Source organism: Canis lupus, chromosome X (genome assembly GCF_003254725.2).
Source record: "Canis lupus dingo isolate Sandy chromosome X, ASM325472v2, whole genome shotgun sequence".
Taxonomy (NCBI): domain Eukaryota; kingdom Metazoa; phylum Chordata; class Mammalia; order Carnivora; family Canidae; genus Canis; species Canis lupus.
This window is the reverse complement of record NC_064281.1, coordinates 76627329-76654311: the sequence shown is the minus strand read 5'-3', so window position 1 is coordinate 76654311 and position 26983 is coordinate 76627329. Positions and strand designations below refer to the sequence as shown.

General features: G+C 40.5%; 1 pseudogene; it reads left to right on the top strand.

The window, feature by feature from the left end:
- The first annotated feature begins 3808 nt into the window (after positions 1-3808).
- LOC112649584 (U6 spliceosomal RNA) lies at positions 3809-3908 on the top strand (annotated as a pseudogene).
- Positions 3909-26983: the final 23075 nt, after the last annotated feature.

The following is a 26983-nucleotide window of genomic DNA, read 5'->3' as shown; positions in this document are numbered from 1 at the left end:
AATCGAAAAAGCAATCAGCCCTACCTCATGAATTGTTGCTTTGTGAATTAATTCACTTATTATATGAAAATCCTTAAAACAGTACTCAGCATACTGTAATAGCTCAAAAAAGTGATCTACTTTTAATAAAAACCTAGAAGTTCAGATTTTTACAGTTTTGATAGTTTTACAAAAGTTTTCATGTGTCTTTAATAATGCTTAATAATCATATGACTGAATCTTATTCATCCATTGATGGGTGTTTTAAATTACTTTCACTATAATCACTGTTGGATATCTGACTAATTATCTTGAAAATGTCCCAAAAGCACTTGGAACAACCAACCTCAGGAAACAGCACCACCATTTCTGCACATGGCTGAACAAAAACCTAAGGGCTCATCCAGGATCCTCACATACCCCCACCACAGCCACTGCAGGTCCTGCCTGTCCTACCTACAACACACCCTGTCTAGGGCCACCACAGACCCCTGAACACTGGGACTATCCATCCTTGTCTGTCCTCTGGACTTCTATAAGATTTTCCATATGGTTATCTCCACAGCCATCTTGCTCCTATCCAGTCCATTCTCTTCATGGAGGGAGAGTCACCTTGTGAGCACATGAATCACTATCACATTTTAACCATCCACCCTCAGTACAACTCCAATCTCCTTACAGCCCAAATGATGTGGCTACTGTGTGTCCTTCAACCTAATCTCCTACCACCTGCACTTTGTCTGCCAGGCTCCAGCCACTCAAGCTCATCATCAGCTTCTAGAATACCTAGTGCCACATCCTGGCTTCTTGTCATTCAGGACTCAGCTCAAATGCACTTCAGAAAGAGCTTCACTGACAACCCCATCCATAATAATCTCTGTCCTCATTTTCTACTCTATTTATGTGTTCATTTTCATGAAAGCACACACATCCATATGGAATTGCCCCACTTATTGGTGTGTTTACCTGCTTATTGCCAGTTTTTTCAAACTACAATGAAACTCCGGCAATACCACTTGTCATTTACTGTACTATGTCCGCAGTGCTGAGTTCAGTGCCTCACATTTAGATCATTGATTTAATATTATGTAAGTAAAGGGACTGCTACCTGACACTTCAAAGAAGACACAGACATTTAAAGCCAAGTAGCAAGAGAAATTAACAAATAAATTAGATGTTAAATGATTCAAAATCTTAAGACCTTTGATTTATCTACAGCAGTGCTTTCAAACTTGGATGAATATCTCAACCAACTGGAGAAACTTAAAAAATGTAGGCATCTTACACTCCACTACTCTGATTTTGATTCAGAAGACCTATGGTAGGCCTATGAGTCTACAGTTTTACAAGCACACCCTGACAATGTTGATGAGGTGGTCTATGGACCACACTTGGAAAAGTCCTGACTTAAACAGTTGACATCCATGTAGCATTAATTTAATGGCTACCATGCAGAGTTCTTTGGTATTTAGGGTATCTATAGTAATATAATTATTTAAAAAGTGCACTGGTCCTTCCCTCCCACTTATAAATACAGATTGTTTTCCCACATGGAATTACACTTAAACTCTAGAGTGTTCCTGTGTGGTGGGAAAGGTTTGGTACTGTTATCCTGTTATATAGACAAGGTGGTGGAAGACTAGTGACTTACCCAAAGTATCCCAGTTTTGGGATATCTTCATTCTTGCTCCACCAAATTATCTAGCACACTGGGCATCACATTTGGCTCTTTATCACCTCCTGTTCTGGGGCTCAGAGTCCACACCTCCTCTAATGTTCCACAAGGAAGAGGCAGGGAATCCCACAGTATATGGAATAGAGAGAAAAGTAAAAGGGAAAAAGAGCACATGACATTCAGTGGACAGGGGTGAGGATGTACTTGTCTTGCACCACCCAGGTCACTGGAAGCCATGCAATGACACTATGCCTCTTCCCCAGCTCCAGTCTAAAGCCCTCTCCCACACACAGTGGTGACACTGAAGCTCTCACACCACGAAAATGTGGGTTCATCCCTGCTTGCTGTACATATCCAAGTTTTCTCTTCAGTAGTTATACTATGATGTTAATGTTAGAGGAATCAAAAGAATGAAGGTTGCAACACTGGAATGGGGAGCTAACATTGCTGAGGGCCTACTAAATGTCATACGTTGTTGGTTGCTATTTTTTATTTTCAAATTCACAAAGGAATACTCTGAGGTAGGCAACATTACTTCTTTTCTACAGAGAGGGGATAGTCAAGCTCAGAGAAGAACATACACATTCAAAAAAATCTTAGGGAGGTGTTGAATGGACACAGAGATCACCTTTACAGGCAAACTCTGGCCAATTCTGGGACTAGTTGCAATCAAAATACATAATGGTAATAAACTCTGAGCAAAAATAGGAATCTATTATACTTATATAATTGAAAACAATTTCTTACTTATATAATTAATTCATTATCGAGAGGTGAAAAGGGGAAAGCTTGACCCTGCACTCAAACGTTAATTAATAATTCTAGAAGGAATGACAAAATTGGGAAAGCAATATTTGACTTAAACCATAGTAACAAGTGACTCAGGCAAGAATAGAAATGGATACTCAGACCACATCTAATACTACCAGTCACTGAGTCACCATGATAACCATGCTGGCCAAGTAAATAAAGGTGGGGAAGAATATACAATATTCACCCTGATTAGGTTCCAATATGTGTTACAAATTAAATAGAACTGACATAGCACACAGTAATTAACCTCAAGTATCCTCCACAATAAAGATTTCTAGCAGCTTCAGCAACATACACATACATAAATACATATTCACAAAAATACATGCTCTAGGGATCCCTGGGTGGCGCAGCGGTTTGGCGCCTGCCTTTGGCCCAGGGCGCGATCCTGGAGACCCGGGATCGAATCCCACGTCGGGCTCCCGGTGCATGGAGCCTGCTTCTCCCTCCTCCTGTGTCTCTGCCTCTCTCTCTCTCTCTCTGTGACTATCATAAAAAAACAAATAAAAATTAAAAAAAATACATGCTCTATTTCTCTCTCCCTCTCTTCCACCATCCTCTAATCTCTCTCACCAAGATCGCAGGAATTTATTGACGTGGATTCACTGGCATGTAAAGAAGAAAATTCCCACAATTCAACAGATTCATTTCTGGCCACACACATAAATTTCAAAGCTTAGTAACTATTTTAGTGACGGATTTTTCTGGATATGGTAACCTATAAAATTGTCTCTGGGACATTTTTCTCCCTAGTTTCAAAAGGTTTCCAATAATGGATAAAAACTAACAAGGAAATACAGGCAATGCATGTTATGGATCAAGTATGTTTTCCAGTCTAGAGTAGCCTGTAGTTTCAACCAAAAATATTCCTCAACAGCTTCTGTTGAACATTTGACTGCTGACACTCCAGCGAATATAAAATACATGATACCATATGATTTCACTCATATGTGGAATTTAAGAAACAAAACAAATGAGTAAAGGAGGAAAATGAGAAAGTCACAAACCAAAAAAACATACTCTTAATTATACAGAACAAACGGCAACCAGAAGGGAGGTAGGTAGGGGATGGGTTAAATAGATGATAGGGATTAAGGAGTGCACATGTGATGAAAACTGGGTGTTGTATGGAAGTGTTGAATCACTATATTATACACCTAAAACTAAGGTTACATTGCATGCTAACCAACTGGAATTTAAACAAAAACCTAAAAAAGAAAATAGATGAAGATTTTATTTTAAAATATTGCCGTTTATAAGAATAACAGGAAGTATGAGATACTTAGGAATAATCTGTCCATGGATGTGCAATGCCTGTACATTTAACATTACAAAACATTGGTGTTCGCTTCAGCAGCACATATACTAAAATTGGAATGATACAGAGAAGATTAGCATGGCCCCTGAGCAAGGGGAAATTCGTGAAGCGCTCCAAATTAAAAACAACAACAACAACAACAACAACCAATAAATAAATAAATAAATAAATAAATAAATAAATAAATATAAAAACCATTGCTCAGAGAAATTAAATAAGACTTAAATAATAGAGGGATACACCATTTTCATGGTTTATAAGACTCAGGATTGTTAAGATATCTATTCTCTCAAACTGATATATAGATTCAGTGCAATCCCAGTATAAATTCTAAAAATGTCTTTTTAAAGAAATTGACAGGGATCCCTGGGTGGCTTAGTGGTTTAGCACCTGCCTTCGGCCCAGGGCGTGATCCTGGAGACCTGACATCGAGTCCCACATAGGGCTCCCTGCATGGAGCCTACTTCTCCCTCTGCCTGCGTTTCTGCCTCTCTCTCTATGTGTGTCTCTCATGAATAAGTAAAACTAAATCTTTTTTTTTAAAAAAAAGAAAGAAATTGACATAATGCATAGTAATTAACCACAGAAATTAACCAATTTCATGAGGAAATGAAAGGCCTTAGACTATGAAAAACAACTTTGAAAACAAGAGGGATGGAAAATAAACATTACCTGATTTCAAAACTCATTACAAACCTATAAGCATCAAGACAGTATTTGTATTGGGGTGAAGGTAGGAATGAATATCAAAGGAATAAAATGAGTCCAGAAATAGACCCACTCATATATGGACAAATGATTTTCAACAAAGCTATAAAAGCAATTCAGTGAAGAAAGGATAGTCTTTTCAACAAATGGTGCTCAGAGAAGGGGATATCCATATATGCAAACAAGCTATAATCCATATATATATATATATATGTATATATATATCCATATACAAAAGTTAACTCAAAATGTATCATATACATAAATATAAAAGCAAAAACTGAAAAATTCTACCTTGAGTTAGATAAAGATTTCATAGATGAGATCACCAAAACCACAGCCCATAAGTGAACAAATCGATAAACCAGATTCCTCAAAGTTAAAAATGTCATTTCCTCCAAAGACACTGTTGAGAAAATGAAAAGACAAGCCGCTGACTCAGAGAAAGTTTGAAAACATATATCTTTTTTTTTTTAAAGATTTTATTTATTTATTTATTTGACAGAGAGAGATAGTACAAGCAGAGGGAGCAGAAGGCAGAGGGAGAAAGACAAGCAGGCTCCCAGCTGAGCAGGGAGCCCAACGTGAGCTTGGATCCCAGGACCCTGAGATCATGACCTGAGCCGAAGGCAGATGCTTAACCAACAGAGCCACCCAGGCACCCCTGAAAATCATATATCTGATAAAGGATGTGTATGAAGAATTTGGAAAATCTCACGGAAGTCAATAAGGAAACAGACACTTCAATAAATATATGGGCAAAAGTTTTGAATAGACATTTCCCAGAAAAAATAGTCAAATGTCAAACAAGTACATGAAAAGATGCTCAACGTCATTAATCATTGGGGAAATGCAAATAAAAACTACAGCAAGATACTATCTGTAAGATTGGCTAAAATTAAAAAGACTGAACACACCAAGTCTTGTTAAGGTTGTGGGGGATGAAATGCTCATACAAATGCTGGTGGAAATGAAAACTGGTGTGACTACTTTGGAAAACAGTTTGGCAGTTTCTTACAATATTAATCACATAATTATCATATGATGCAGCCATTGCACTCCTAAGTATTTATCCTAGAGGAATATAGTGTATGTCTATGCAAGTACTAATACACAAATGTTCATAGCACCTTTTTTAAACGAGTCTTCCCCAAGAAAGAACCCCAAATTGAAAAACATATATCAATAGGTGAAATAACTATCAACAGGTCAATGGATAAAACAAATTGTAGTACATTCACACACTAGAATACTACTAAGCAATAAAAGAATGAACTATTGACATATGCAACTAAATGAATAAATCTAAAAATAAATACCATGAATGAACAAAGCCAGATCCCCCCAAAAAGAATAAAACTTAAATCTATAAATCTATGGTAACAGGAACTATTTGTGCTTGGGGATAGTACAGTGAGAGAGGTAGGGAGGCTCTGCAGTACAGAACTGAAAATGTTATGTCCTGGAAACGGAATAATAATGACATTTAAACAGGTCAAGCTACAGGGTAATTAATATTTTTGAAGTACAAAAATTCTTGTAACTGATATTTTAGCTAACACTTGAAAAATTCCTGGCTTCTTAAAATATTTCATTATATGATGGTTAAAAACATGATGAGCATGGAAGAATCCATATTACAATTTCAATTGATAGGAAGACCTGTGAACCAATGGCACATTTCAAAACCCATCTGAGAGATACAGGGAAATCACTGATTATTATACTGTCAGAAAAGTATATGTAACTTTAGGTACATCCATGTTAAACATAAAGATCCTTCCTCAGGCTAAACAATTCATTGCTTGCAAACAAAGCATTTCTAAAAGGGGCCTCAGAGCAACTGCAAAGCATGTAGTTGCTGATGTAATGACATTCAACCTTCTCTCATGATGAGATCAAAGTAGATTCTCTACTTTTGGGCTAGTTTGTGAACCTCACAGAAGCTATCCCACAACATGCTTTTATTGCATCCATGAACTCACCTGAGCCAAAAATAAGATCCTGCCAAAGATGTGAAGTGTTGGGGTCTCCTGAGAACTGCTGCCCTTGAACCTTGAAGTAGAAGCTTCAGCAGCCAGCTGGACACAGATTCTCAGAACCTGCCACCTTCAGACATCTGATATGATCCCTGTCAGCTGCATGAAGAGCTGCGCAAGAAGAAACAGATCCAGCAAAATCAGGTCGCTTTACTTAAGTAACTATGCGCCCAGCACCATGCTAGGCTCTAGGTTACGGACGACAGTGATAAAATTAGGTACTGATCCTAACAACCAGATGTTACAATAGACTTCTCACCGGGGCTCTCTCGTTCACTCTCTCTCTCCTTTTCTCGTCTAAACCCTCATTAAAAGGTTGAAAAGGAATAAGAAGTGTCCTGAATTCATTCAGGTTTTCATGATCCCGTAATAACCACATGGCCATGAGCTTGTTTATGTGTATCACTAAATGTTCTCAGCGATCCCGTGAATTATAAGCATTCTTAACATCATTTTACAGGGGGAAAAGCTGGGGCTCAGACTCCTTACCCGTCTTTTTCCCGCGCCCCTGCATTGAGAGGAATGCAGCCCCAGGACACCCTGGGAGAGCAGGACCGACATTCACTGCCATCGGGAGGGACCCCAATGACTTTGACCTAAAAGACTGCTGGGGAACCAAGCCCCAAAGTGGGAAAGAGGAGACTCGAGTCTGGATCCCTTTGTCTCCCCGCACTCCATGGTGGCTCAGCCTCCACCGCGGAGACTCATGCTCTCAGCTGAGTCCCAAACACGTGAAGGCGGGACCTACCTGATCCCCCAGGGCACGTCTGTCTCTATTAAAAAGTCATCATGGTAGCCACACCGATGTTAGGTTTCTACGGCAATCGCGAAGTGGGCTCGTCTTCCACACTGGAAATGTCTCCACGCATGACTCCACCCATTGGCCCTTTGCTGAAAGCAAAACACCTTCTCTCTTCAGGCCAGCACTTGAGAAAACATAGTAATTAGAGGCACTACACTGGGACCCAGGCAGTTGGTGGAAATCTGCCCGGGTTGACGAAACAAGAATGCCCCTATCTTCGGGAATTTCATTTGCATTAAGGAGACAGCAGGGGGTATTATCAATACACAGAATCCCATGGAAGTATCCTAGGGTTCTTGGAGATGAGCTACCCTCTGGAGGGAGAACATGTAAAATCCAGGCCACGCTAAGCTGTTAGCCTTTTGCACCAGAAAACTAAGAAATTGTCTATTATCTTGTGACTGAATGATCTAGATACATACGTACTAATGTCATTCAAGAAATGTCAGAATTGGGATCCCTGGGTGGCTCAGCGGCTTAGCGCCTGCCTTTGGCCCAGGGTGCGATCCTGGAGTCCCCGGTTGAGTCCCACATCGGGCTCCTGACATGGAGCCTGCTTCTCCCTCCTCCTGTGTCTCTGCCTCTCTCTCTCTCTCTCTCTCTCTCTCTGTCTATAATAAATAAATAAATAAATAAATAAATAAATAAATAAATAAATCAATCAATCTTAAAAAAAAGAAGAAGAAATGTCAGAATTATTTCTAGGAGGCAGGCCTAGGATAATATAGTCATTTAGTAGGAAGAAACCTAGTCAATTGTGCTATCCTGGGGAATTCTTATCCACCATTCCTAATGTTCTCTTCCAAGTGGAGGGACATTCATGACCAAAACACTTCCAGGCCCTCTACATAGTCACTCTCTTTTACTGGGATGACTTACCTAATTGGTGAGGTTAGTAGGAGAAAAGGGATTGTACAGCTCAGACCTTCTCCCTCCAAAACTCTTATAGCAAGTTGTCTTTTTGGAGCACATGTCTTACTCTGCCCTCAGGGATGGGTCTTACAATTGGCCCACAGCTCTTGTCCATTTTCTGTGTCTCACTGGCTCACCAATTATTCCTTTATTTTTTCTTCAAAATGCTTGTGTCTTTATTGCTCCCTGTAAATACACCCCTGCTCCATGTCTGAGCTGTAGACCAACTAGGGAATATGAAAAAAAAAAGAATAAGGAGAATAATACATCAACTTGATTCCTTATAAAAGTGATCTTAGAGAGAGTGGCTTCGATTTGCTGGCAAGTGAATTTCCCATTAATGAGCTCCAGAAGTGGACAGACTGATCCACTCAGCAGTGCTGCATTGAGACAGTCATAGATGCCACAGACTGCAGTGCTGATCTATCTGCTGTCTGGTAAAGGAGTCCTGTTTTTGTGTACTCAAACAGAGTAGCTTCCTGCCAAAGGCAATCCCAGTAGCAGGAGAAAGTGTTTCAGGACACCTACTTTGAGAAACACTTCTCAAAGTGAATAAATACCCTTTGTCCTGAATGAATATCCAAAACCCAACCTCTGAGGCTTTCGCTCATGTAACATCTTATAGCAACACTTTTTTGGTATCTTAATTCTTGTGATTTCATAATTATTATGAAATTATTTTCCAATTTCCAAGACTAGTGTGAATGTCATATACAGTAAAAATTTCCCTTGGAAATCCCCTCATGAAGGAACTGATGAAATGCTTGGAAATGTACTCCTACACAAAAACCACCACACAAACTATAGGCAAAACTATAACAAAGTCCCACCAATCCTTCAAGAATAAGAGAATCCCTATCTTATCCAATGATAACAGAACACAGAAAAAAAGGGAACATTCACCAAAATAATAATACTTTGAATATTCATGTCTGCTTAGCAAACATTCCAAAACAATATTATTTTTCAGGATTGTATGGGTTGACTGGGCTCAGTCTGTTCTGTATGATGTCTGTTAAATGGGGTTGCAGTCATCTGGAGGCACCTCTCAGCTGGAACTTCCAAGAGAGCTCATTCACATGAATGAAGATTGGTGCTGGCCCAAGCTCACAGGGGCTGTTGAGTGGAACACTTTGGATGTTCTCCACAGAGCTCTCCATGTGTAGGGTTATCAGATAAAACACAGGACTAGTTAAATTTGAATTCCAGAAAATCAACAAATAATTTTTTAAAGATTTTATTTATTTATTCATGAGAGACACAAAGATAGAGGCAGAGACATAGTCAGAGGGAGAAGCAGGCTCCCTGCAGGGAGCCTGATGGGAGACTCGATCCCAGGACCCTGGGATCACAACCTGAGCCAAAGGCAAATGCTCAACCACTGAGCCACCCAGGTGCCCCTCAACAAATAATTTTTTAAGTGCAAGTGTGATGGTTAATTTCATGTGTCAACATGACTGGGCATGGTGCCCAGATATCTAGTTAAAACTTATTCCAGGGATCCCTGGGTGGCGCAGCGGTTTGGTGCCTGCCTTTGGCCCAGGGCGCGATCCTGGAGACCCGAGATCGAATCCCACGTTGGGCTCCTGGTGCATGGAGCCTGCTTCTCCCTCTGCCTATGTCTCTGCCTCTCTCTCTCTCTCTCTCTGTGTGTGTGACTATCATAAATAAGTAAAAATTAAAAAAATTATTCCATTATTTCTGTGAAAGTGTTTTTAAATGATATTAACATTTAAATAGGTTGACTTTGAGCAAAGTAGATGAAGTTTTGAATAGAACAAAATATTGACCCCTCACATGCAAAAGAAATTTTGCAGCATATGGTGTTCGGACATTTTATAATGGTTTAATAACTTGAGTGGCCTTTGACACAGAAGTTCGGTTTCCACCAAAAGGGAATTTCAAGTGAAGCTTTAGAAAAAGTTCATCACGGTGATTCTAATATGCCCCTGGCTGAGAAAGCAGATCAAAATGCCACAGAAGTACCCTGATCCAGGAAGAAAAAGGCAGCTACTATTTATGATGAAAGAGAACTTCGACTCCCTCCATTTTGACCTCAGTCTGTACTTTCTAATTTATTAAGTTCTTCTTTTCAGCTTATCTCTTAACTCAGATAAAATACCCTGTGGGCAAAGCATCCCCTTATCAGAACAGAAACTACCCACTCAATCAATAAGGACTTCCATGAGCCAGCAAGACCTCACCTGTGACTGACCCCAAGTCAATGATCAGCCTGACCTTTGTTCCCTGTCTGCATGTACCACCAACCTTTGCCCCCACATTTTCCTTATAAAGTTGTTGAAAATTGACCTCTGTGCTCTGAGGCCAAAATATGTAATGCAAACACAGAATTTGGGTATAAAGAGGAACAATAGTGTTATTGCTTTGCCAGACAAAGGAGGCTGCAGCAGTCTAAGGCCTTCAAAACTGCAAGCTATGCTGAGTGAAATAAGTCAATTGGAGAAGGACAAAAATTATATGGTCTCATTCATTTGGGGAATATAAATAATAGTGAAAGGGAATAAAGGGGAAAGGAGAAAAAATAAGTGGGAAATATCAGAAAGGGAGACAGAATATGGAAGACTCCTAACTCTGGGAAACGAACTAGGGGTGGTGGAAGGAGAGGAGGGCGGGGGGTGGGGGTGACTGGGTGGCGGGCACTGAGGTGGGCACTTGACGGGATGAGCACTGGGTGTTATTCTGTATGTTGGCAAATTTAACACCAATAAAAAGTAAATTTATTGGGATCCCTGGGTGGCGCAGCGGTTTAGCGCCTGCCTTTGGCCCAGGGCGCGATCCTGGAGACCCGGGATCGAATCCCACGTCGGGCTCCCGGTGCATGGAGCCTGCTTCTCCCTCTGCCTATGTCTCTGCCTCTCTCTCTCTCTCTCTGTGACTATCATAAATAAATAAAAAAAATTAAAAAAAAAAGTAAATTTATTATTAAAAACAAACCTGCAAGCTCGCCCCCACCCCCCAAAAGGGCTGGGGATGGTTATAGAGAAATACAGGATCTAGCCAGTTTTGACAGGAATTGTGCATATGCTGCCAACCTCATTTGTCATTTCTTCAGGGTGGTACCAGATTCCTGAAACAAAAGGTCAAGAAAGGAGGAGAGGAGTTTTGTGGAAGAGAGGAAAAAGGTCACTTTAAAATTGAGCTTCGCTAAAGCATTAATGCAGCCATGTTTATTTCTGTTCAACTTTATACTTTCAAGCAGTTTCACTTAAATAAACCTGGAAGTATTTTAAACACCTTGGAGATAGTCTTTCAGACTTAGTCCACTATCTTCCATGTATTGGCATCACTGAAATAATTTCCTTTCTTGTTTTACCACCACTCATCTTTCTGCCTTTGAATTTTGTCAGTGACAAATAGCAGAACCTAGTCTGTTTGGGGACCCCAGAGTCAGGTGCTCTGGCACCTTTGCACCCCAAATACAATGAAGTAGATGGTTTAGAGGGGACCTACCACTACATTCTTAAAGTTAGTGACTGGATTTAAAATGTTTGAAGTCCTATGGTGAAGTACTACTATCCTCTCTTTATGGATGCATATGATCCCAAAGCACGTGCTCCTGAGCGCAGACATGCATGGCAAAGAGGTTGCTCCCCAGGTCTACTACCAGAGCCAGGGTTGGAACCTGGCATCTAGGGCACTTTTAGTTGCTGGTGACACACCTTTAGCGAAGATATCAGGTCACATACTGATGAGGTGGTTAATCTCTGTCTTTCCTGTTTACCCTCTCTGCAGCAGGGAAACAGGCTTGATGCACCTTCTCCTTGACTCAGGGAGGTTTTGAAGAGGTTGGAAGCAAAAGCTGTCTGAAGCCCATGTCTCTTCTACCCTTCATAAAAACGACCTGACAACAAAGACTATGTTACTTGTAACTGTTATGGCAGGGAAGGTCTCTGAAGACAGAGAGAGCCAAAAAGAGAGACTTCTCCCAGACAGGGGACGTAAGAGGTCTAGAGATCCTTCCTGGAGAAGGTACATGAGCACTGTTCCATATCAACACTTGGGGGTTGCTCCTTGGTTGGCCCATTGAGGCTGTGCATCCAGCCATATGACAGATTGTCCTGTTCAGATCAAAGTTGGATGATGCATGGGCAGCCCCGGTGGCCCAGCGGTTTAGCACCGCCTTCAGCCCAGAGTGTGATCCTGGGGTCCCGGGATCAAGTCCCATGTCGGGCTCCTTGCATGGAGCCTGCCTCTCCCTCTGCCTGTGTCTCTGCCTCTCTCCCTCCCTCTCTCTCTCTCTTTCTGTGTGTGTGTGTGTGTGTGTGTGTGTGTCTGTCTGTCTGTCTGTCTGTCATGAATAAATAAGTAAAATCTTAAAGTTGGATGATGCAGGGTCAATGGGTCAGAAGGCACAGAGCCAGCTAGGGTAGTGGTCAGCTCAGCCCTAAGCAGTGTGGACATATGTGTATTGATGGCAGGGGGCCTCCCCAACGTGTATCTGCAGGATAATTCTCACAAGTGGTACTGCTTTGTCAAAGAGCTTGAACATTTAATATTTTAAACAATCACCACCTATTTGAGATTTAAAATCTCTTTACTAGTATATATCCCAACCAACCATAAGATAAGAACACTTGTTTATCCAGATTTGTATAATGATATTATTATTCACATTATTAATATTTGCTAATATGAAATCCTATTGTTGGAAAGTTAGATTACTTTTCATTTTTCCCTTTTTTCTTTTTTAAAGATTTTGTTTGTTTGAGAGAGAGAGAGGACAAGGTGGGAGAGGAGAAGAGGGAGAGGAATAAGCAGACTCCCTGCTGAGCAGGAAGATGGGCATGAGACCTGATTCAAGGACCCTGAGATCCTGAGCCAAAGGCAGATGCTTAACAGACTGAGCCACCCAGGTGCCCCCCTTTTTTAATATAAATGATAAATACTTCACATGTGCTTTTCTATGTGTAAACATAATGGTCCCACTTGATAGCTCAGAATATGGCCTTGAATAATTCTATAGTTTTGCAAGAAAAACTAACCAGTGACTTTGAATTTATGCTGCATCAAGTTTAACCTGAAACTGGAGCCATGAGATCTCCAGACATTGCTGAGAGAGTGCATATTGGTACAGCCTCTTTGCAGAGACATTTTGTAACATCTATGAGAGAGGAAAGTGAGACCCTTTCAGCTATTGCATTCTTATGTCTGGACTGCAAAGTCCTGAGTACTTGTACAAGCACAATCATGGTAGTAGCATGGCTGAAAATATCAAAATAGTTCCAAAGCCATCTTATTAGAGAAATCTCAGAAACACTATTTTCAATGAAAAAAACTTCAATAAGATGTATATAAATATATTACTTATATAATTAGGGTTTAAAATATGCAAAGGAATTATGTTTGTTTAGGGATGAATTCATAACTAATGAAATGTGGAACAAAGCATGAGGATGATAAAAACAAATTCTGGGTAGTAGTTCTTTCTAGGAATGAGGTAATCAGAGAATTTACACAGTGATGTCCACTCTTTGTAAGATTTACTTTTAACCTGGTTATGTACATGTTTCCCTATTGTAGTATTTGCCATATGGGTTACTCAGGGTTCTTCAGAGAAACAGAACCAAAGGACAGATATAGTTAAAGATGATGTAGATACAGACCTACAGATACAGACATACAAATATCTAGAATGAGATTATAAGTTATTGGCTTGTGTGAATATGGAGGCTGAAAAGTCCAATAATTTGCTGTCTGCAAGCTGGAGGCCCAGGAGAGCCAGTGGTGTAAATCCCAATTCAAGGGCAAGGAGAAGATGAATTTCTCATCTCAAAGAGTCAGGCAGGAACACAGCACATTTTCTTTTCCTCTGCCTTTTTTGTTCTAGTCAGGCCCTCAATGGATTGGATGATGCTCACATTGGGCATCACATTGGGGAGGGCAATTTGCTTTACTCTATCTGCCAATTCAAATACTAATTTCATATAGAAACACCCTCACATACACAGCCAGAAATAACTGGGCATCCTGTGACCCAGTCAAGTTGATACACAAAATTAAGTATCATATATACCTTTTGAAATGTCTGAAATCTGGGGCTCCTGGGTGGCTCAGTCAGTTAAGTGTCTGACTTCAATTCAGGTCATGATATCAGAGTCCTGGGAAGGGGCCCTGCATCAGGCTTCCCACTGAGTGGGGAGTCTGCTTATCCCTCTCCCTCTACCCCTCCCTGCACTGGTGCTCTCTCTATCAAGTAAATAAAATCTTTCAAAAAAAAAGTCTGAAATCTAAAAAAAATAAATGTCTGAAATCTAACATATTTGACATGAATTGCTAATGGACTTTATCTCTGGTTAACAATAATCTATCATCCATTTAGAAAATGTGGAAAATGCATTCAAATACCAATATAAATATACCCATAACCTTCAACTCTACTTTGCAGTAGTAAGGTTATCACAGCGGCTTGTTTCCTCTAATTATTTGCTCTACATACATTTGCTCTTGTGTGCATCCACACATATATATTGTGTACACATTGAATATAGATTTTACTTAACAAAAATGTGTTAATTTTCTATTGGTGTGCAACCAGAAATCTCATGACTGAAAGCTATATCCATTTATTAGCTTACAGGTGTGTAGGTCATATGTCTGGTGCAGCATGAGATGTTGTGTTCTTTGCTCAGAGTCACACAAGACTGGAATCAAAATGTCAGTATCAGCTCCACTGAATTATTTTCTGGAAGCTCTGAGAAAAATTCCACTTCCAAGATCATTCTTATTGCTGACAGAAGTCATTTTCTAGTGGCTCTTAGACTGCAGTCCCTGATTCTTTGATGGTTGTCAATCAAAGAATTGTCAGGGTGCTCTTAACACCTAGTGGTTACTCCAATTCCATGTCACATGGCTACCATTATCCTCCAGCCAGCAATGGTGTGTTGTATATTTCTTGCAATTTGAATCTCTGACTTCTCCTCTTATGAATAGCCAGAGAAAATTGTCTGCTTAAGGGATCATCTGATAAGGTCAGGCCCTCAAGATAATCTCCATTTTGCCACATAGCATACAATCACAAAAGTGGTATCTCTTCATATTTTTTGTTTTATCCACACTCAAATGGAAGAGTGTGGATTATACAAGGGTGAGGATCAATGGAGGTCATCTTAGAATTCTGCCTGCCACCTGGAGTTTCAGATAAAAAAGAAGTCAGGGCACCTGGGTGGCTCAGTCGGTTAAGCATCTGCTTTGGCCCAGATCATGATCTCATGGTTCTGGGATCGAGTCCCACATGGAGCTCCCTGCTCAGTGAGGAGTCTGCTTCTTCCTTTAATTCTGCCTCTCTCCCTCTGTTCATGCTCTCTCTCTCTCTCTCAAATAACTAAAATCTTTAAAAGAAAAAAGAAAAGTCATGCAACCATCAACCAATGGTGTTCAAATTTAAACTGAGTTTTCTGACCCAAATGTTGGGCCACCACTATAGAGCATTGTGGTATTAGGGCTGAGGCCAGCCCACGGGGTGACTAACTCAAGGTTCTGTAGTCAGGGATGTGTCTGATCTCCTGACTTCAGTCTTCTGTCCAGCACCCATGTTATTTTACTCTGTATTATCTATTTACCTCAGAATCAAATGGAAACTGCTCTTCTTCTAGTGCCAAACTAGATAATAAACAAAGGGGGCAGTAAAAATATGTTTTAACAGGAAATAGTTGTAGTGATTTTTTTCTCTTTCTCCAACATCCACAGGCAATTCATCCCATAACTCAGAACTGACATCAAAGCAAATACATTTAAAAACATGAGGTACCTGGGTACCTGGGCTCAGTCCGTTAAGCATCATACTCTTGATTTTGGATCAGGACATGGTCTCAAAGTCATGAGATCAAGCCTGGTTAAGATTCTCTCTCTGCACTCCTGGGTGGCTCAATGGTTGAGCTTCTGCCTTTGGCTTGGGGCATGATCTCAGTCAGGGTCCTGGGATCAAGTCCCACATCGGGCTCCTGGCAGGGAGTCTGCTTCTCCTTCTGCCTATGTCTCTGCATGTCTGTGTCTCTCGTGAATAAATAAATAAAATATTTAAAAAAGAAGATTCTCTCTTCCTCTGCCCCTCTTCCCTACTCATGTATTCTCTCTCTTAAAAAAGGAAATACATTATGGGGATATATTTCAGCTTTTGCTACTAACTTTCCAGATGCTCTCTATGCCAGTAATTCTTTTTGGTTTAGGTCAATGTCATCTCTTCTCTAGGAGGAAGAGGCAGATGGGCCAGGATTGATATATGTTGAAACCCTACTATTTTCCATATGTAGTTTACAGATTTTCTCATTTGCTCCTTAAGCAGCATTTTGAGAAAGGTATCACGAGTTTCATATCACAGATGACCAAGTTCAGGCTCACAGAGCCTGATAAGTGGCAAGACTAATATGAGGTTCTATCTCTTGCCATCCCCACAATGAACCAGTAGCTTCCTATTTGGAAAGTGATAGTTTTATATTTGCTTGGCATTGTGGCTTCATGAGTACATACTAACAACTTCTTCTGTTAGGGAAGATGATGGTGACCAAATCCTTCCCCTTAGATCAAGAAGCTTAGCCGTGTGGTCACATGAATTGGCTGACCCCTGAGGCCCAACGATTCCACCTCACTGACATCAGTTTGTGACTAAACTGGGCTAATGAAATATGAGAAGATATGGAGTGTGCCCTTTCAAAGTAGGGATGTTAAGAATCATTGAAGGTGGGCAGCACAGGTGGCTCAGTGGTTTAGTGCCGCTTTCAGCCCAGGGTGTGATCCTGGAGACCTGGAATTGAGTCCCACGTTGGGCTCCCTGCATGGAGTCTGCTTCTCCCTCTGCCTGTGTCTCTGCCTCTCTCTCTGTCTCTCATGAATAAATAAATAAAAATCTTTAAAAAAAAGAATCATTGAAGGATTCTCTTTTTCTCTCTGCTTCAGCAATGTCCCAGATTTCTTATAAGATAGTTTAACTTTTTTAATCCTCCAGTAACACTAGAGTATGAGAATTTAAACAATAACAGGAATGCTTAGGAAAAAAGATGGTAAATGGCTTCTACCCATATTTGGCCTGCCAGAAGATCAACTCAGATCACATGATCTAAATATAAGTCAGTAGCTAGGAGAAGGTACATGTTCTATCTAAGACCACACAGAAAATAGTTTGTCAGGAACTAGAAGCAATATCTTCCTTTTACTATATTACTTCTCTTCAGAAGATCTGTCATGCTTTGTCCTTCTCTGGGAATGTATCTTGATGGAGACACAAGAAGAACCCAGATATCCAGCTAATGGGCAATCCTGATGTTAACGCTCCAAGAAGATTCCCAAGAGGTCACTAAAGGTACAATGACTCCATGGAAATGGGGCAACAATTTTGCCCCTATTCCATGTACATTAAGATAACTCTAAAATACAGAAGTGACAACACCTCTTATACATAATGTGGATTTGTATGAGTTTATTTTCCTTCTTATTTCCATATTCCATTTTCCTTCCTGTTGTTATATTTTTTAGGATACAATTTTGTTTTTTTAGAGTCATGTAGTTTAGGTTAATGTCATATTAGAAGCAGAATTTAGGAAGCATGGAAAGAAGCATTCTAATACTCAGGTCTGTACTGGCCAGACACTGATAAGACCTTAAGTCCTGTTTCTCTAACTCTTTACAACTATTCTATAAGTTAGGTATGAGTATTCTCTATTATAATTAATTCCTTCTTCCAGGCATTCTGGAAGGCTGGAAGGCTGACTTCCAGGCTGACTGCTATGGTCTGAACATTTGAATCCCCCTCAATTCATACATCAAAATACTAATATCCACTGTGATGCCGTTAGGAGGTGAGGCTTTGGGAGATGATTAGGTCATAAGGGTGAGCTCTCATGAATGGGAATATTACCAACATAAAAGAGGCCCTAGAAAGATCCCTTGCCCCTTCCACCATGTAAGTTTACAGTGAAAAAGCAACCATTTAGGAAGTGGGCTTTTGCCAGAACTGGACCATGGTGGCATCCCAATCTTGAACTTCCACCCTCCAGTACCGTGATAAATAAATTTCTGTTGTTTATAAGCTACTGGTCTGTGGTATTTTGTTATAGCAGCCCAAATGCAAAAGGACACTCCTAGAAGTCAAATACAATTTCCAAGGATATATGCTTGGCAAGAGGCAGCATGGCTATTCTAATCCAGGTTTGTCAGACTTCAAAGAAATGACATTGACTCACAAAATAGAAACATACATGAATTTTTCTTCTTCCCTCCACACATTCTCCAGATCATGCTGTCCCTCAAATATATTTAAATCTGTAGTTTACACACTCCTGCCCTCTCCGCTGTTAGTGGGATGAAGCTCTGCCAGACTCCTATCAGCGGATCCATCCTCAGAAACTAGGAAGATGAAAGAGTCCTTCTCCCTTTTCCCTTTCAATGTATTAATCAGCTTCTATTTTCACAGGCCCACTGAGGCTGGAAGGAAAAGGGACCAATACCCCAAGTCAGACAATGACTGCACAGTCCTCACAGGACCAAGGGGGTGGGGCACTGGATGCCTCCTGATACGCATCTCTCTGAGCCCAGTGGATCAGTCCAAGAGAGCAGGATCCATCCCTGGGCAAGAGCTAGAAATTACAGGTTCAGCTCAGCTCAACAGTTTTAGACATGAAGATATTTAGTCATAGAGTAAGGCAGTCCATGGAGTAGATTGTTCTTCCAAGGTACGCCTGGGTGGCTCAGTGTTTGGGCGTCTGCCTTTGGCTCAGGGCGTGATCCTCAGTTTGGGGATCAAGTCCCACAATGAGCTCCCTGCATGGGGTCTGCTTCTCCCTCTGCCTATGTATCTGCCTCTCTCTGTGTGTCATAAATAAATAAATAAATAAATAAATAAATAAATAATAAAATCTTTTAAAAAATTGTTCTTCCAAAAAAATTAATTTAAGGTGTCCTGGGAAAGTGAGCTGGGCAAAGAGCTTCTGAGAAATCATCTCTTCTCCTGGGAGCAATTGGAGAAGAGGATGGAAAGAGGGCCCTTGAATGAAGCCTAACTACATGTAGCAAAAGGTATAACATTTCTCTTCTCGCTCGATGTGCTAGCAAAACTTAATCAGGCCATTTCCCCCATTTTCATATTTTGGCAAAATACACACATTATGTTATGTTAAAATGTTATCATTTTAACCATTTTAAGGTGTATGATTCATAGCATTACGTACATTCATAATGTTGTGCAAGCATTAACACTATCTAGTTTCAGAACATTCCTTCATCCTACAAGAAACCCCATATCAATTAAGCACTCACTCCTCATTTTCCCCTCTTTCCCCACAGCCCCTGACAGTGAAACTTCTTCTTCCTAACTTGCTTATTCTGAATATTTCAAATAAATGGAATCATACAAATGGCCGTTTGCATCTAGCTTCTTTTAGTTAGCATAATGATTTTTTGTTTGGTTGGTTTTTTTAGATTTAAATTTTTTAGATTTAAACTCAAGTTAGTTTGCATATAGTGTATTATTAGTTTCAGTAGCATAATTTTTTCAGGTTCATACATTGTGTAAATGAATGAAGACCACCCAAATGAGAACAAATAAAGGCTATTTTTTTCATACCTTGTTATAGGAAGAAAGTTCTTCACTATTATTTTTGTATTACTAGATATTTAGTATTATTTACTATGTAAGTATTATTACTTACATTTGAAAGTCTAAGGCAACAGGGGAAGGTAAAATGTTTATAGTGGAAAAAAGGGAGTTTCAGGTATGTTCTAATTGAAGACTGTTAGCAAGGGGGGGTATTTATTGTATAAATAGAATCATATAACATGTGACCTTTGCATCTTGATTCTTTCACTTAGCATGATGTTTTTCAGGTTTATCCATATTGAAACATGTATCAGTACTTTACTTGTTTTTACAGCTGTGTATACACCACATTCTGTTTATCTAGTCACTTGCTTATGGATGGTCAATTCTATCTTGTAACCCCAAGATTCATCTAGGAGATTCTGATGAGGGACAAACTCTTAGGTGATCCAATTCAAATTACACATATAAATTATTATTTTGCAAAGGAAAAAATAATGTAAGAATGTACAATGGAGTATTGGGTATATAAGAGAAGATACAGAAAATAATTTAATATCCATAATAGAACATTGGTAAATTAATGAAGGCAATTTCTACAAATAATGGAATACTATGCCACCATTAAAAATAAATTAGGGCAGCCTGGGTGGCTCAGCAGTTTAGTGCCACCTTAGCCCAGGGCAAGATCCTGGAGACCCAGGATCGAGTCACACATCCGGCTCCCTGCATGGAGCCTGCTTCTCCCTCTGCCTGTGTCTCTGCCTCTTTCTGTCTCTCTCTGAGTCTCTCATGAATAAATAAATAAAATCTTTTTAAAAATTAATTAATTAATTAAATGTGAAATAGGAAATGAGTTTCACCTATCAGATTGGCAAAAAATTTTTTATAATACATTTATTTTTTATAGGTGTTCAATTTGACAACATACAGAATAACACCCAGTGCTCATCCCGTCAAGTGCCACCCTCAGTACCCATCATCCATTCACCCCCACCCCCCGCCCTCCTCCCCTGACACTCCCCCAGTTCATTTCCCAGAGTTAGGAGTCCTTATGTTCTGTCTCCCTTTCTGATATTACCCACAAATTTCTTCTCCCTTCCCTTACAATCCCTTTCACTATTATTTATAATCCCCAAATGAATGAGAACATATACTGTTTGTCCTTCTCCAATTGACTTATTTCACTCAACATAATACCCTCCAGTTCCATCCACGTTGAAGCAAATGGTGGGTATTTGTCATTTCTAATGGCTGAGTAATATTCCATTGTATACATAAACCACATCTTCTTTATTCACTTCATCTTTCGATGGACACCGAGGCTCCTTCCACAGTTTGGCTATGGTGTCTTGATGACTGTCTTGATGACCACAGCTTTGTAGTACAACCTGAAATCTGGCATTGTGATGCCCCCAGATATGGTTTTCTTTTTTAAAATTCCCCTGGCTATTCGGGGGCTTTTCTGATTCCAAACAAATCTTAACATAATTTGTTCTAACTCTCTGAAGAAACTCCATGGTGTTTTGATAGAGATTGCATTAAACGTGTATATTGCCCTGGGTAACATTGACATTTTCACAATATTAATTCTGCTAATCCATGAGCATGGAATATTTTTCCATCTCTTTGTGTCTTCCTCAATTTCTTTTAGGAGTGTTCTATACTTTTTAGGGTATAGATCCTTTACCGCTTTGGTTAGGTTTATTCCTAGGTATCTCATGCTTTTGGGTGCAATTGTAAATGGGATTGACTCCTGAATTTCTCTTTCTTCAGTCTCATTGTTAGTGTGTAGAAATGCCACTGATTTCTGGGCATTGATTTTGTATCCTGCCACGCTACCAAATTGCTGTATGAGTTCTAGCAATCTTGGGGTGGAGACTTTTGGGTTTTCTACGTAGAGTATCATGTCATCGGTGAAGAAGGAGAGTTTGACTTCTTCTTTGCCAATTAGAATGCCTTTAATGTCTTTTTGTTGGCTGGTTGCTGAGGCTATGACTTCCAGTACTATGTTGAATAGCAGTGGTGAGAGTGAACTTCCCTGTCTTGTTCCTGATCTTAGGGGAAAGGCTCCCAGTGCTTCCCCATTGAGAATGATATTTGCTGTGGGCTTTTCGTAGATGACTTTTAAGATGTTGAGGAATGTTCCCTCTATCCCTACACTCTGAAGAGTTTTGATCAGGAATGGATGCTGTATTTTGTCAAATGCTTTCTCTGCATCTATTGAGAGGATCATATGGTCCTTGGTTTTTCTCTTGCTGATATGATGAATCACATTGATTGTTTTACGAGTGTTGAACCAGCCTTGTGTCCCGGGGATAAATCCTACTTGGTCATGGTGAATAATTTTCTTAATGTACTCTTGGATCCTCTTGGCTAGTATCTTGTTGAGAATTTTTGCATCCATGTTCATCAGGGATATTGGTCTGTAATTATCCTTTTTGCTGGGGTCTTTGTCTGGTTTTGGAATTAAGGTGATGCTGGCTTCATAGAACGAATTTGGAAGCACTCCATCTCTTTCTATCTTTCCAAAGAGCTTTAGCAGAATAGGTATGGTTTCTTCTTTAAATGATTGATAGAATTCCCCTGGGAAGCCATCTGGCCCTGGACTTTTGTGTCTTGGGAGGTTTTTGATGACTGCTTCAATTTCCTCCCTGGTTGTTTGCCTGGTCAGGTTTTCTATTTCTTCCTGTTCCAGTTTTGGTAGTTTGTGGCTTTCCAGGAATGCGTCCATTTCTTCTAGATTGCCTAATTTATTGGCGTATAGCTGTTCATAATATGCTTTTAAAATCGTTTGTATTTCCTTGGTGTTGGTAGTGATCTCTCCTTTCTCATTCATGATTTTATTAATTTGAATCTTCTCTCTCTTCTTTTTAATAAGGCTGGCTAATGGTTTATCCATCTTATTAATTCTTTCAAAGAACCATCTCCTGGTTTGTTGATCTGTTCCACAGTTCTTCTGGTCTCGATTTTGTTGAGTTCTGCTCAATCTTTATTAACTCTGTTCTGCTGGGTGTAGGATCTATTTGCTGTTTTTTCTCTAGCTTCTTTATGTGTAAGGTTAGCTTTTGTATTTGAGTTCTTTCCAGTTTTTGAATGGATGCTTGTATTGCGATCTATTTCCCCCTTAGGACTTCTTTTGCTGCATTCCAAAGATTTTGAACGGTTGTATCTTCATTCTCATTAGTTTCCATCTATCTTTTTAATTCTTCCTTAATTTCCTGGTTGACCCTTTCATCTTTTAGCAGGATGGTCCCAACCTCCACGTGTTTGAAGTCCTTCCAAACTTCTTGTTGTGATTTAGTTCTAATTTCAAGGCATTATGGTCTGAGACTATGCAGGGGATGATCCCAATCTTTTGGTATCTGTTCAGACCCGATTTGTGACCCAGTATGTGGTTTATTCTGGAGAAAGTTCCATGTGCACTTGAGAAGAATGTGTATTCAGTTGCGTTTGGATGTAAAGTTCTGTAGATATCTGTGAAATCCATCTGGTCCAGTGTATCATTTAAAGCTCTCATTTCTTTGGAGATGTTGTGTTTAGAAGACCTATCGAGTGTAGAAAGCGTTAGATTGAAGTCACCAAGTATTAGTTTATTATTATCTAAGTATATCTTTACTTTGGTTATTAATTGATTTATATATTTGGAAGCTCCCACATTCGGGGCATATATATTGAGGATTGTTAAGTCCTCTTGTTGGATAGATCCTTTAAGTATGATATAGGGCCCCTCTTCATCTCTCACTACAGTCTTCGGGGTAAATTTTAGTTCATCTGATATAAGGATGGCTACCCCTGCTTTCTTTTGAGGACCATTTGAATGGTAAATGGTTCTCCAACCTTTTATTTTCAGGCTGAAAGTGTCCTTCTGTCTAAAATGAGTCTCTTGTAGACAGCAAATACATGGGTCCTGCTTTTTTATCCAGTCTGACACCCTGTACCTTTTGATGGGGACATTAAGCCCATTCACGTTCAGAGTTACTATTGACAGATATGAGTTTAGTGTCATCATGATATCTATTCAGTTCTTGATTTTGTGGATTGTTCCACTGGACTTCTTCTTAAAGGGGAATTTTAAGAGTCCTCCTTAAAATTTCTTTTTTTTACAATAAATTTATTTTTTATAGGTGTTCAATTTGCCAACATACAGAATAACACCCAGTGCTCATCCCGTCAAGTGCCACCCTCAGTGCCCGTCACCCATTCACCCCCCCCGCCCTCCTCCCCTTCCACCACCCCTATTTCGTTTCTCAGAGTTAGGAGTCTTTATGTTCTGTCTCCCTTTCTTATATTTCCCACACATTTCTCCTCCCTTCCCTTATATTCCCTTTCACTATTATTTATATTCCCCAAATGAATGAGAACCCATTAAAATTTCTTGCAGAGCTGGTTTGGAGGTCACATATTCTTTCAGTTCCTGCCTGTCTTGGAAGCTCTTTATCTCTCCTTCCATTCTGAATGAGAGCCTTGCTGGATAAAGTGTTCTTGGTTGCATGTTTTTCTCATTTAGGACGCTGAATATATCCTGCTAGCCATTTCTGGCCTGCCAGGTCTCTGTGGAGAGAGGTCTGCTGTTACCCTAATACTCCTCGCCATAAAAGTCAGGGATTTCTTGTCTCTTGCTGCTTTAAGGATCTCTTTATCTTTGAAATTTGCAAGTTTCACTCTTATATGTTGAGGTGTTGAACGGTTTTTATTGATTTTAGGGGGGATCTCTCTATTTCCTGGATCTGAATGCCTGTTTCCCTTCCCAGATTAGGAAAGTTTTCAGCTAGGATTTGTTCAAATACATACTCTGGCACTCTGGCCCTTTCGGCGCCCTTGGAACCCTAGTTAAACGTAGGTTTTTCTTCCTCAGGCTGTCGTTTATTTCCCTTAATCTATCCTCATGGTCTTTTAATTGTTTGTCTCTTTTTTCCTCAGTTTCCCTCTTTGCCATTAACTTGTCTTCTATGTCACTGACTCGTTCTTCCACTTCGTGAACCCTCGTCGTTAGGACTTCTAGTTTGGATTGCATCTCATTCAATTGATTTTTAATTTCTGCCTGATTAGATCTAAATTCTGCAGTCATGAAGTCTCTTGAATCCTTTATGCTTTTTTCTATAGCCACCAGTAGGTGTATAATAGTGCTTCTGAATTGGCTTTCTGACATTGAATTGTAATCCAGATTTTGTAACTCTGTGGGAGAGAGGACTGTTTCTGATTCTTTCTTTTGAGGTGAGGTTTTCCTTCTAGTCATTTTGCTCAGTGCAGAGTGGCCAAAAGCAAGTTGTATTGGGAAAAGGAGAAAAAGAGCGGAGAGAAAGAAGGAAAGAAAAGAGAAAAAGAAAAAAGAAAAAAAGAAGAAAAAAGAGAAGAAAAAGAGAAAGAAAAAGAAAGAAAGGGAAAAAGGGTGGGGGAAGCAAACAGAAATCAAAAGCAAAAAAAAAAAAAAAACCACGGGGGAGTATCTTCTGATTGTGTATACTTTAAGTCCCTTGACTTCTCCTGGAACTTTCCATCTAGCTGGTCTTCTGGGGGAGGGGCCTGTTGTGCTGATTTTCAGGTGTTAGCACTTGGGGGAGCTGCTCTGCCCCCTGCCTGGTGCTGGGCTCAGTGGGGGTTGTTTACCCCGTGAGGCCCCTGGAGGAACAACCCCAGTGTCTGTGGCAGCTCTGGAAACCTTGATTCAGCTCCCACAGTAACTACGGAGCTCTCAGCCTGCAGGGGCCTGGATGCTCCGGGGGCGGGGCCGCTGATCTGCTCAGCAGGAGCGTCCTTGCTGTCCTGGGCCCTCCTGGCCTCTACCTGTCCGGGAGGGGGGGGGTGGAGGCCGGGCCTGTGCTGTTGGATTCGCGCTCCCGGCAGCGCAGCCCCCTCCGCGGAGCCACCGCCCGAGCCCCTCCGAGCTGCTCCCGGGTCCAGCCGTGTGGGCTGCAGCCCTTTAGGGAGCTCCGCGCACTCTCCCCGGGGCGCAGGTGTCTGTTAGTGTCCCAGGGAGCCTGAGGGCTTCCCCGCCCTCCTGGGGTCCTGCTCTAACTCCCTGCTAGCGCCTTTCCACCCGGGAAGATTGGTGAAGCTCCTGCTTCTCCAGGATGGAGCTCTCCTGTCCTGGGGACACTCGCCCCGGCCTTAGCCCAGCTCCTCACGGGGCCCCTCCCCCTTGGATGCCTTTTGTTTATTTCTTTTTTCCCTGTCTTCCCACCTTGATAGAAGCATGAACTCTTCTCACTGTAGCATTCCAGCTGTTCTCTCTTTAAATCTCAGGCCAAATTCGTAGATTTTCAGGATGATTTGAAGTTTATCTAGGTAATTTGGTGGGGACAGGTGACTTGGGGACCCTACTCTTCCGCCATCTTGCCCCTCCACCCCACATTGTAGTTCTAATTCTACTTTCTTGCTGGGACACGGGGACAGATTATATAGAATGTCTTGAGCCCTGGAGTGCTGTTTCATGGTTTAGTCGAGTTCCTTCCTGTGTAAAAGGAAGGTGTGAGCAGATGGCAGGTGATTCCAAGACTACATGCGAGCTTTCACACACCCTGGGCAGTCTACCTGCGGCTCCAGAGCTTGAGCTAATACCGCAATTTTTTTTTTTAAAAGATTGATGATATCCAGTGTTGCTAAAGGTATAGAAAAGCAAATACTTTCACAAACTGTTGGTGGGAATACAAATACATGCAATCATTTTGGAGATCAAATTAGCAAAACTTATTAAAATTGAATGATGTATCTATTTGCAAATGCAGTTACACTTCTAAGAAATTGTAATATAAAACTATTTCTATGTATTCAAAGAGACATGTAGTTCAATTTTGTATTAAATAGAATTCTCCCTAGAAGCAGAACCAATAAAGTATATATAAGGTTTATTATAGAAATTGACTTACTTCAGTTATAGACCCTGAGAAGTTCCACAATCTGCCATGCCTAAGCTGGAGTGGAGTCCATGGTGGAACTGTTAGTTGGAGGCTGAAGGCCTGAGAACAGGGCAGTTGAAATCCTGGAGTCCAAGGGCCCAAGAAGCAGGAGCTCTAATGTCCAAGGGCAGGAGAAGGTGGATGTAGCAACTGAATAAGTGAAGGAATTTACTCTTCCTTCATCTTTTTGTTCTACATGGACCCTCAAAGGTGATGCCCTCTCACATTGGTGAGGACTGATATCTTCTCAGTCTTTGGATTCAAATGCTAATCTTTTCCAGAAACACCTT